Raw genomic sequence first — 11,144 nt, 5'->3', positions numbered from 1 at the left:
TGATCCCCAGGCTTGGAGCTCATCGAGGGAGGCTTGCAGTGAGTTAAAAGTGGCGGGGGACACGTCATCGGCACGGATAAGGCAGTACAGTGTTGTGTCGTCTGCATACGACGCTAGCTGGCAGTCAGGGGAGACACAATCAGAGATGTAGTTGACATTATAAGGAAGAGCGTTGGTCCTAAGATGCTGCCTTGCGGCACACCGGCTTGGATCGGGAAGTGCGAGGAGGTCTGACCACCAACAACAGCCCCTATCTTCCTTTCCTGATGGTAGGAGCGAAGCCAAGACAGAATTGACCCGCCAATGCCGGACATTTCAGCTTTATGCAGTATGCCAGTGTGCGAAACTTTATCGAAAGCACCAGCTATGTCGACTGCAACAAGCCGAGCGATTCCATTGCGACCCACTATGCCGGACCACTCATGATGGAGGGCAGTGAGGAGGTCGGCAGTTCCAAGTCCACGGCGGAAGCCAAACTTCCTGGGAGATAGGACTATGTGACGTTCTAGGTGATTGACAATTTGCCTGTTGATGATAGTCTCCATAATCTTTGACACAATACTCAGAAGGGAAACAGGTCGGTAATTTCTCACTGCTGCTTTGGAAGCGCGCTTGTGGATAGGCACGACGTGTGCCGTCTTCCAGGGGTTGGGATGATGCGAGCAGCGTAGGCAGAGGGCAAATAGCTTAGTCAGAGGGGGTGCGAGCTCTTTCGCACACTCTCGAAGAACCCGTGCTGGGAGACTATCTGGACCAGTGGCTTTGTTGACTTGGAGCTTGCGGAGCTCCCTCTGAACCTCAGCAGTGCGAAAGCGGATCATGCCTAGGCATATGCGGATAATGCCGGCAGAAAAATTGGCAGAATTCGGTACTTTTTCTGGTAAGTTTCATGCATGTTTGGTAAGTGGATAAAGAAATGGAGCAGAATTCGAGGAATTGCCCGCCATAAGGTTTGTATGGTTCTGCCAATTTCACTGCTTTTCGAGCAGAATCTGCCACCTTTTCGAGCATTATCCGCACACCCCTAAATCATGCCAATTTCTGGTGGGTTGTGTTGCTTGGCTCTTGGAAGGCTGTACGGGTCAATGTCATTGTCTCCAAGACTGCATTTCTGTGAGAAGAAATTCCCAAAACATTCCGACTTCTCCTTCGCGGTGCGGCGCTCTCTGCTGTTCTCATCAATGATTGTGGGAATATCAGACTGGTGTGAGTGGTGTCCAAAGCCACCTGCACGCTTAATGCGGAATTGAAAGGTGCTATCCGTCACAAGGCGGAACTTCACAGTCGGAGTAAGTACCCAAGTCCTGTCAACATAATTATATCTGTATAAAAAGCAACAAAATATTGTGAGGTCGCTGTCCCGGAAATGTCACGGGGAGTATATCCGAAAGCTGCAGGTCCTGATTTCCGATACCAGTAATCACCCTTCATTGCATCAATAATTATTCGTTCGCATGCAGAGATCTTCGGGAAATAGCCCTGGGATACCTGACCTCGCATCAAATGGAAAGTTGGCAGCAGACCCTGCAGCTAAAGCTGCAGCTTTGAACGAGCAATTTACATCAGTGGCGGTTGTTGACGACCCACGCATACCATTGCCGTCCTTAGACCAACACCCTTGCCTCCCGAATGCGTTTCGTGCTCCGATAATAACCACAGCTGGAGTGCGCAAAGCTATTGCGAAGCTTAAGCTTAACACATCGCCTGTTATGGACGGCATCTCCAATGAAGTTGTTTTAAAGGCTCTAGCACCATCATTATCATATCTATGTCTTCTATTTAATTTGTCTTTCAGAAAAGGGAAGTTTCCATCGGCATGGAAAGTGGCCAAAATAACGCCGATATTTAAGGGCAAAGGTAGTAAAGCTACTCCTGGAAATTACAGGCCAATCTCTCTCTTATCATGCATTTCAAAGTTATGTGAACGAATATTATTTTTTATGATCAGTTGTATAGCCATGTTGCCCCTGCCATTCATCCTGCTCAGTCTGGCTTTCGTCGTGGAGACTCGACTTCACTGCAGCTGACTCGCCTTGTACAGGACATTATCGGAGCAAGAGCAGAAATGTTGTACACGGGCATTTGCTTCTTCGATCTTGCCAAGGCGTTTGACACAGTGTGTCATAGAGGTCTCTTGAGGAAGCTTCAAGTCATCTTTAACATCTCTGACACACCGCTGAAGTGGATAGAGAGCTATCTTTCTGGGAGAAGCCAGTTTGTGTCCGTGTCGGGAGCAGACTCTCCAAAGCTACCCGTGCTGTCGGGGGTGCCTCAGGGCTCAATTCGTGGACCATTGCTTTTTTTGTTTTTTATGTTAATGATCTACCAAGTCATGTTTCTGCAATGTCATTGTTTGCTGACGATACAGCTGCTTTGCGCCACTGTAAAACTGTCAAAAATCTTGAGTCAGAGTTGCAAGACGCGATAAATATGATTGTCACCTGGATGTCCAGTTGGAGGCTTCAGGCAAACGTTTCAAAAACCAGAGTACTGTTTCTAACAGATTCTGCCTCAATGTTTAAGTTCACCTTTCCCAATTCACCCACGGAAATTCAGACGGTAAAGGAGCACAAACACCAAGGGGTAATGTTCGATTCATCCATGTCCTGGGTCGGCTCATGTAGATTACATTTTGTAATAAAGTCAGCCGTGCTCTTGGCTATATTAAAAGTCATTGTAAACATCTCTCTATTCCGTGCCGTTCAGCTATATATAAAATGTATCTCCTTCCATTGTTTGAATATTCTGTCACAGCCTGGTGTGGCCTAGCTAAGGTCTTATCCGATTCCATTGAAGTTCATCATAAGAAAGTTCTAAAAAAATTGTTCTCGAAGAAACCTTCCTTTCCCTCCAATGAGTTGTACTTATTAGCTCAGACTACTCCGTTAGAGCAACGCCGACTAACTTGCCTCTGTATATTGGTTCATCGAATGCTCTTGGGTTGTGTTCCTGAACATATATAGCCTTATAACTGGTTTGTTTCGGGCCGCTCACCAGAAACAAAGTGTCTCTTCCCAAGGCCAAGTCAACGCAATTCACAAGATCGCCATTCTTCCAGGGCTACTGTGCGTGGCTACAACTTCCCGACTCAGTGAAGACGTCTGCATCATTGAAAGAATTTAAAGTGAATCTGAGGGCCTGCTGATGACTGAGTGCACCATAATAATAATAAAAAACTAATCAATATAGCTTTTCGGCTGTTTCCCTTTCATGTATATAATATTATAATAGCTATAAAGAGAACAAATTCTGCTGTCATCGCCACACTACAACAAGCAGAATCTGTTCTCTTTATAGCTATTATAAAATTGTTGTCTCCGCGTCGATTTTTTGTATATAATATTCTCCTTCTTTTTACCATGGTTGGCTAATAGCTATCACCCACATCTTCCCGTTTTGGCTGCCATCGAAAGCCATAAGATGTTGAATAAATAACAATACTCTTGGCACTACCAAGAGTAGATAAACAGTTTATCTACTCTTGGTAGTACTGTTTAGAACATTATAGTACAGTAGTATTGTACCACTCCCTGGCTCCAGTACTTTTTTTACAGTCGATATAGTCTTTATTGCACTCAGAAAACTAATAGGGCACCCATTTTGATAGTCCAGGGGATGGCCCACGCCTGGTAAAAAGAATAAACAGAGAGAAAAAAGAAAAAAAAACAGAAAAATGATAAGGCACCCATTATGATAGTCCAGGGGATGGCCCAGTACGGCAGTACTCCAACAAGACTGGCATGGCCCGGCAAGGGTCCAAAGCAGGCAGTCGTAAAATACCGGTATTTTACGACTCCCTGGTCCAAAGCAGGCTTCCCGACGCTGCGACATAACGAGGTGAGGGACATCACCGCCAGAGTCTAAGGCAGGTCGCTCACAACGTGACAGTGGAACCCCACCTCCAGCCCGTCACCGGAGAGGCCTTCCGCCATCGCACAGCTGTCACGGAGGAGCAAGCTCGGCTGGACGTTGCGGCTAGTGGTGTGTGGGGTGGCCGATTCGAGCGCATCTTTATTGATGTACGGGTGTTCAACCCTTTTGCGTCTTCGAATCGTGCCACCTCCCTCGCTGCTAGCTACAGACGCCATGAACAGGAAAAGCGCCGGAAGTACGAAGAGCGAGTACGCGAAGTTGAGCATGCCTCCTTCGTGCCCGTTGTGCTTTCTGCCTCTGGTGGCTATGGCAAGAATGCCAATGCTCTTTTCACGCGGATCGCCTCTCTCCTGGCTGAGAAGAGTAAGGAGCCATACGGGCAGATTATCTCCTTGCTGCGCTGCCGCCTTGGGTTTGCCCTGGTGCGTTGTGGTGCTGTGTGCCTGCGTGGCTCAAGGAGCATGTTTGCTCCTGCCGTGCCTGAGTCCCCTGCTGTGCTAGTGGCGGCGGAGGCACGCATCCAGTGAACCTGCAGTGATCCTACTGAGTGACAGCTCACGCTCAAATCGATCTGCACCACACACCACTGTCTATCGGCGCCATGAAAAAGAAAAGCGACGATGTTATGAACAGAGAGTGAGAGAGGTGGAGCATGCGACGTTCATGCCTGTTGTCCTGTCGGCAAGTGGTGGCATGGAAAGAGCGGCGACATCACTCTATCGCCGAATCGCGTTATTGAGAGCGGAAAGGAGGAAGGAGCAGTACTCCCACGTAATATCTTACATCAGATGCCGTCTCTCATTTGCCCTGTTGCGATCATGCATCATGTGTTTGCGGGGTTCACGGGGTCTTTTCCGTGAGCGATCGGTTCGGCATCCGGAGTCTGTTGAGCTGGTTGTTGCTGAGGCCCAGGTTGCTCGCATGTGAGAATCTATAAATTGCAGCAGATTATTTTTATTATAAATACTGGACATGGATATTGAATTAAACTGTACTCAGTGACTTTTTACATTCTACAGGCTACGTTTTATTGTTGTTATTATTAATTTATTATTGCAAAGCTTTCCTTTTGATCTTCAAAATTTGAGTAATAAATTTAAAAAACAAAACAAAATAAAACTGAGTGACAGACTCTGTAATCATTACTGTATCTGATGATTCGTTTTATGTAATTGTTATTTTTGCTGCAGTCCGCTTATGCTCTTCACTGCACCTATTCCGTAATTCAGTACTTTCATTTCTAGGGTACCCTGTAAGAAGGCCTTAGGCCTGTGGGGATTGCCCTATCAAAAATTTGATAAGGCCAAACTAAAGAAGGTGTGTGGTTCGACTAACATGGACATTTTTTTTACGGGCGGGCGGGCGGATTTTTTTTTTTTAATATATTTTTTAGTACATGTAAATACACTGTATACGCGTATCGAGTAGACTCTACTACCAGCACAAGGCAGCAGTCGTACCACTCACTGCACTGCACTGCAGTACAACTACAAGTCAAGTCCAAAAGGAGCCGCCTGCGTCCGCAGACTCACGCCGCACAGCACGTAGACGTGGACGTGTTCAGTCCACGTAGACCCGGGTGCTCGAATGAGACACAGGGTACCAAAACAGAAACAGCCTGAAATTGTACCTAAACTTGTTCCGATTTCGTTTAGTTTTCACAAATACCATCAACATACGGCCCGCTAACGGTATGCCAAATTTCAGAGCTGCCCGGTAAACGGTTTTTGAAATACTCACGACCCACTTTTTGCTGGGTCCTTGATTCGAGGATGTGGGTCTCCTGTACGGTGCTGCCAAAGACCTGCTGAATCTGCGGCTCCACTGACCATTTTGCTCTCAAAAATGAAGTAATAAGTTACTACTACCTGCCCTCAACTGCCACACCAAGCGTAGACGATGGTAGACCCGTGTGCTTGAATCGGAGACGATCTGACGAGTTTGCTGTTTCTGATTCGAGCACCCAATTTTCAAATAAAAAATCCGAAGGAAATACGACCATTTTACTGCGTACTGTAGCTTGTGTTGTAGCACACCCAGGTTCTGAATTCCTGTTGGGTGGGTCAAGCCAGACTCCCTTCACTGTTCCATCGCCTCTCCAAAAGTATATTCTGACATTGTTGAGATTTACAGATGAGAAACTTCACACCTGTCAAATCGTTTCTGATTCGAGCACCCGGGTCTACGTCAGTCACACGACAGCCCGCCGAAAAAAAGTTACGGTCGGGCTGAAATTGTACGGTCGGTCGGGTGAGTCGAACCACACACCTTCTTTAGTTTGGCCTAATAATAATAATAATTTTGCCCGCACAAGAGGCTCAAGCTCAAGGCTTGTCCCTAAAAAAAAAGAAAAAAGAAAAAAGGCCCAACAAAGTAGCGCGCTATCGGAGTATCGCGCTAGCGCTGCCGACCTGCCGTTGCGTAGATAGCAAGCGCACTTGATGCATAATACGATAATAGCGCATGCGCATATGCCAGGATGGCAAGAGCATGCGCGAAATTATTCCAAAAGAAAAGACTTTTCCTCAATTCCTCGTGTTCACTTTGATTGCGATCTTGTGCAGGATGGCTTGCAACTGCCATCAAAAGTCTCTTGCAATGTCTCTCTTTCATCCATCCGTGGACGCTTTTACGTGACTCATGATGAAAACTGTTGGTGATGGCTCCGAAATATACACTGTAAGTTTTGACGAATTGATTGCTTTTTCGTATTAAATCGAGTTGATTCCTATCTTCTTGGGCCAAGTAACAGTTAGGAGTCGGTAGGCTCGTATTCCTGGTAATCCTCTTGTCCCTAAACTATCTACATTGACTCCATTCCCATTGGGAAAGTAATTTTCGGTGAAAGGCATATGGCCTCGCGCCATTGTATGCACATTCGTCTTCCTTGATTGGTGTTGTTTGCTTTAGTCAGTGTGTGTGTGCACGCAGGCTACAACACAAAATTAATAATAGTGGTGACGCGATACCTCACTGTCGCACGCCCTGTCACAGGTCTATTGACTTCTGTACTGAGGCATATTTCTAGTAATGTGATGGAATCCTATTCATACCTTTGATTGTTTTCTGTGACTGGTTTTTGTATTTTTTTTTCCACAGGCAAATTTGCAGTGCAGTACAAAAACAATGAAGAAATTATGCTGACAGCACACTGACCAGGCTGCATGGGGGCATTCCAACCTCGTGTTTCAGTAGCCTGGCCATGTTCTCCATCCTTGCAGTGCCGATAATACAGATTGTGCTGGCCACCAACTGGACCGCTTTATCCACAAAGGTAAATATATGCATTAGCTATCATTATGTATGTTTAATACTCCAAACTATATAAGCAATGGTATTATTGTTCGTCGTACAGCCGATGATTAACATTTCAAAGCTCGTTGACGGCAACACGTGGCAAGCCTTCACAGGTATTTGCACGTGACTTGCGTGTGGAGACAAACTACACTTGAAATGAGGCTCTGCTTTAGTAGACTAGTTCAGCTATTGTCCACAGCTGCATGCCTGCACTGTGAATTCTCACCGTTCCAATGTTGCTTGTGCTTTTGTTGTAGGCTTCTCTATGGTGGTGGTCTACTGCGAAGATTGCAGACATCCCTGTTCATACGCTGTGCCTGCTTGGTGAAATGGTAAGCCTATTCCATTATCCTGAATATTCAATTGTATCGCTCTTTTGCACAGCCAATGATTAACATTTCAAAGCTCGTTGACAGCAACACGTGGCACGCCTTCACGGGTATTTCCACGTGCATTGCGTGTGGAGACAAACTACACTTGAAATGAGGCTCTGCTGTAGTAGACTAGATTAGTCGTCCGCCATTGTTTGTACTGGAAATCTTACTGTTTTTCTAGTTCACTGTTGTGACATGGCTGTTTTTTGTGATTGATTTATTACAGGTTCTTCTATTGACGTGACTACTGCTGAAAGCCGAATTACTTGCAACCAACCATACCTGTGCCTGGTGGTGAATTGGTAAGTCCATTAAGACTCTTTTTTGATTTCCTGAACCTATGTATTCTTACCTCTTGGGATGAGAACTAAGGTGGTGACACGCTGTCGTGGATTCCTTTTATTTAAGTCGCTGAAGAGGCTACAGTGGCCGCATCCATTCCTGGTGATTATTGTGCTGTGCTGATTGGTTGCATTTCTTCGTTTTTGTGTTGCTTGCTTCACAGGTTCGTCAGGAGCGCGCTTCGTCGACCCGTAATGTCATAGCTTGTTATTCTGCTGCTTGTCATCGTGCATGTCTATCCTATTCTGCCGTGAGGTCATTGCATAGTGTACCACTGCTTCTGCCTTTTGACTATCAAGTTGGCCCCGCGGTCAGCATTTCCGTAACCATACTTCCTCTGTTGTGTGCGTGCCTGGATGGGTTATGCCACTCCTTTGTGTCGGTGATAAAATATGACTGCATGATCTTCCCCATCCATAGTACCACTGCCACTGAAAGCATGAGAGGGGGACCAGGAGTGTGCATGTTGTAGGTGTGTGTTTGCCTGCTACCTTATTTGAACCCGCTGGAGACGGATGCCAGGAGGGGTACAGGCAATGTGGTTGATGCGGTACGAACTAGAACAGGACTCACCAGAACAGCGCGTTTGGTTGGGACTGCACCTGTTCTGGGTCGGCCAGAACATGTTCTGCTTGCTCCGGCCTCGAGGCCGGAGCAGACCGAGCAGTTTCACTTTTTCACAGTGAAACCTGGCGGGAACATCGATTTTGGTCCCAAATGATCACGTGTATACGCTTTTGGGTGAGAATAGGGAGGTTTAGTCCCACGGATACGGGAGCGTGGGTGATACACGTACTTGCATTCCTGCAATGGACCCACGTTCGCAATGTTGTGTTAAGTCACACGGAACAAACAAAACCATGAAGAGAAAGGCCCTAACCTGGTAGACGACGCTAAGGGTGCGTTTGGTTGGTACGATCTAGAACAGGGTCGAACAGCTAGTGCACATGGAGCAGCCTCATGCCAACCAAACGGTACTCCAGAAACAGAGCATATTTTATCAAAAAGTATTCTTTCTAGACCAAAGAGTGGTATATTTGATAACATTTAATAATGATAGAAATTTTTACGATAAGTGTTGTAGCATATTTTTGTGAAAAATATGCCAAACTTGGTGCATTCTTCAAAATGTGTATGGGTCGCCATGGTCACTGTGTACGGTACGACGAGTCTAACCCAAAAGCGTATACACGTGATCATTTGGGACCAAAATCGATGTTCCCGCCAGGTTTCACTGTGATAAAGTGAAACTGCTCGGTCTGCTCCGGCCTCGAGGCCGGAGCAAGCAGAACATGTTCTGGCCGACCCAGAACAGGTGCAGTCCCAACCAAACGCGCTGTTCTGGTGAGTCCTGTTCTAGTTCGTACCAACCAAACGCGCCCTTAGGGTGCGTTCCTATATTCTCTAGCTTCTAGAAGTCGAAAAAACTGGGATAACTCAGTCGAAGAATTCGGAGATATTTTGCACATGTGGAGCAATATGAAGGGCCAAAGGGGCCGCGATCTTGATTTATGCACGTGTGCGTACACTCATGGTCAACACGTGGCTTTTAGTCGTAGTTCGCATGCGCTGATCCCAAACCGCGGGAATCTCCAAGTTTCAACCACCTCTGGAGCTTGGAAAGCCTCTTAAAATTCGGAGAGAATATAAGAACAGAATTTCAGCAGTTGTAGTCTTCGGGGTGCTGAGTCGAATGGTCGTGGTCCGAGGAAGCTGAGACGCTCCCTTCCTACTTGAATCCCAATCGAACTCGCGCACTTCCACCGAAACTGGGTGACTGCGCCCTACTAGATGGGGATTTGTATGCAAAATGTCACTAAAAGCGCCATTTCGTTCTTATAAAAGCACGGATGACCGCGATTGGCCCATATGTTGTAGTCTTTTGGACGCTGAGTCGACTGGTTTTGGTCCGAAAAGGCTGCGATGCAGCGTTCCTCCTTTATTCCCAATCGAACATGTTTGAACAAGCGGTCACGTGCTCCTGGGTGCCCAAATCACCTGGTCACCACGCCAGCAGGCGACAACTTTCACACCAAGGTTCAACTCGAGTGACAGGACTGCACCCAAAAAAGGTCAAACAGGCTAGTAAGTTGTACCCTGCAGGCACGGTGACCAGGTGACTGGCGTACGCAGGAGCACGTGACCGCTTGTTCAACCATGTTCGATTGGGAATAAAGGAGGAACGCTGCATCGCAGCCTTTTCGGACCAAAACCAGTCGACTCAGCGTCCAAAAGACTACAACATATGGGCCAATCGCGGTCATCCGTGCTTTTATAAGAACGAAATGGCGCTTTTAGTGACATTTTGCATACAAATCCCCATCTAGTAGGGCGCAGTCACCCAGTTTCGGTGGAAGTGCGCGAGTTCGATTGGGATTCAGGTAGGAAGGGAGCGTCTCAGCTTCCTCGGACCACGACCATTCGACTCAGCACCCCGAAACCTACAACTGGTGAAATTTTATTTTTTGCCTTAACTTCCCCTTTAAGAAGCTCATCGAATACTGTATAGCAGGAAATTTTCGGACGGAATTTATTTTCGTACAATTTCGTACACGGCCTCTTTTGTACTAACATTAATTCCGTACTAAAATTTGTTCCTGTTTTTTTTTTTTTTTTCACAAAGCACGAAGAAGTGTAAAAACAACAGAAAAATGATAAAGCACCCATTTTGATAATCCAGGGGATGGCCCACGCCTGGTACTGCCACTGCATTATAAATCATACGTAATGACTGTTTTAAGGTATGAAGCAAACTAATAGCAAAAGTGTAAATGAAAATTGCTGTTAGACCACACGAATGTGGAGTCATGTACACTATACAGACGTCAGCATGAAAACACGTGCATTTAGCATGTAGCACTGTACGAAAATAAAATCCGTACGAAAGGTCGAAATTCGGCTTTGTCCGAAAATATTTCCGTCCGAAAATTTCCTGCTATACAGTATTTTGATTTCGTGCTTCGGAAACGTCTTCAGCTGAGCACCCTCACAGCTCGCACAGTGCGCTCCATTCTGATTTCCACCCACGTTCTGGAGGAACGTGGGTGAGCCTCCATACAGAGTCACAAACGGTGTGTCGTGAATCCGAAAACGTCTGTACGTGGGCAGCTCTACTGCGCAAGCCAATCTGTGGAATAGATCATGTAGTAGAGCTGCCCAAGAAAGTCGTATCCAAGGGGTCGGTCTTTGACGATAGGGAGGTTTAGTCCCACGTAATCCGTGTGTACCACGTGACCCACGTACAGACGTTTTCGGATT

General features: G+C 46.5%; 1 long non-coding RNA gene across 1 annotated transcript; it reads left to right on the top strand.

Annotated features, from left to right (window-relative positions):
• Positions 1-6,366: 6,366 nt before the first annotated feature.
• Positions 6,367-8,217, top strand: LOC135815831 (uncharacterized). Its single transcript, XR_010553325.1, has 5 exons — positions 6,367-6,552; positions 6,973-7,147; positions 7,428-7,502; positions 7,771-7,846; positions 8,050-8,217. It is a non-coding gene; the product is annotated as an uncharacterized LOC135815831 (long non-coding RNA).
• The last annotated feature ends 2,927 nt before the right edge of the window (positions 8,218-11,144 follow it).

This window comes from Sycon ciliatum, chromosome 1 (genome assembly GCF_964019385.1).
Source record: "Sycon ciliatum chromosome 1, ocSycCili1.1, whole genome shotgun sequence".
Lineage (NCBI taxonomy): Eukaryota > Metazoa > Porifera > Calcarea > Leucosolenida > Sycettidae > Sycon > Sycon ciliatum.
This window is presented reverse-complemented; position numbering and strand designations above follow the sequence as displayed.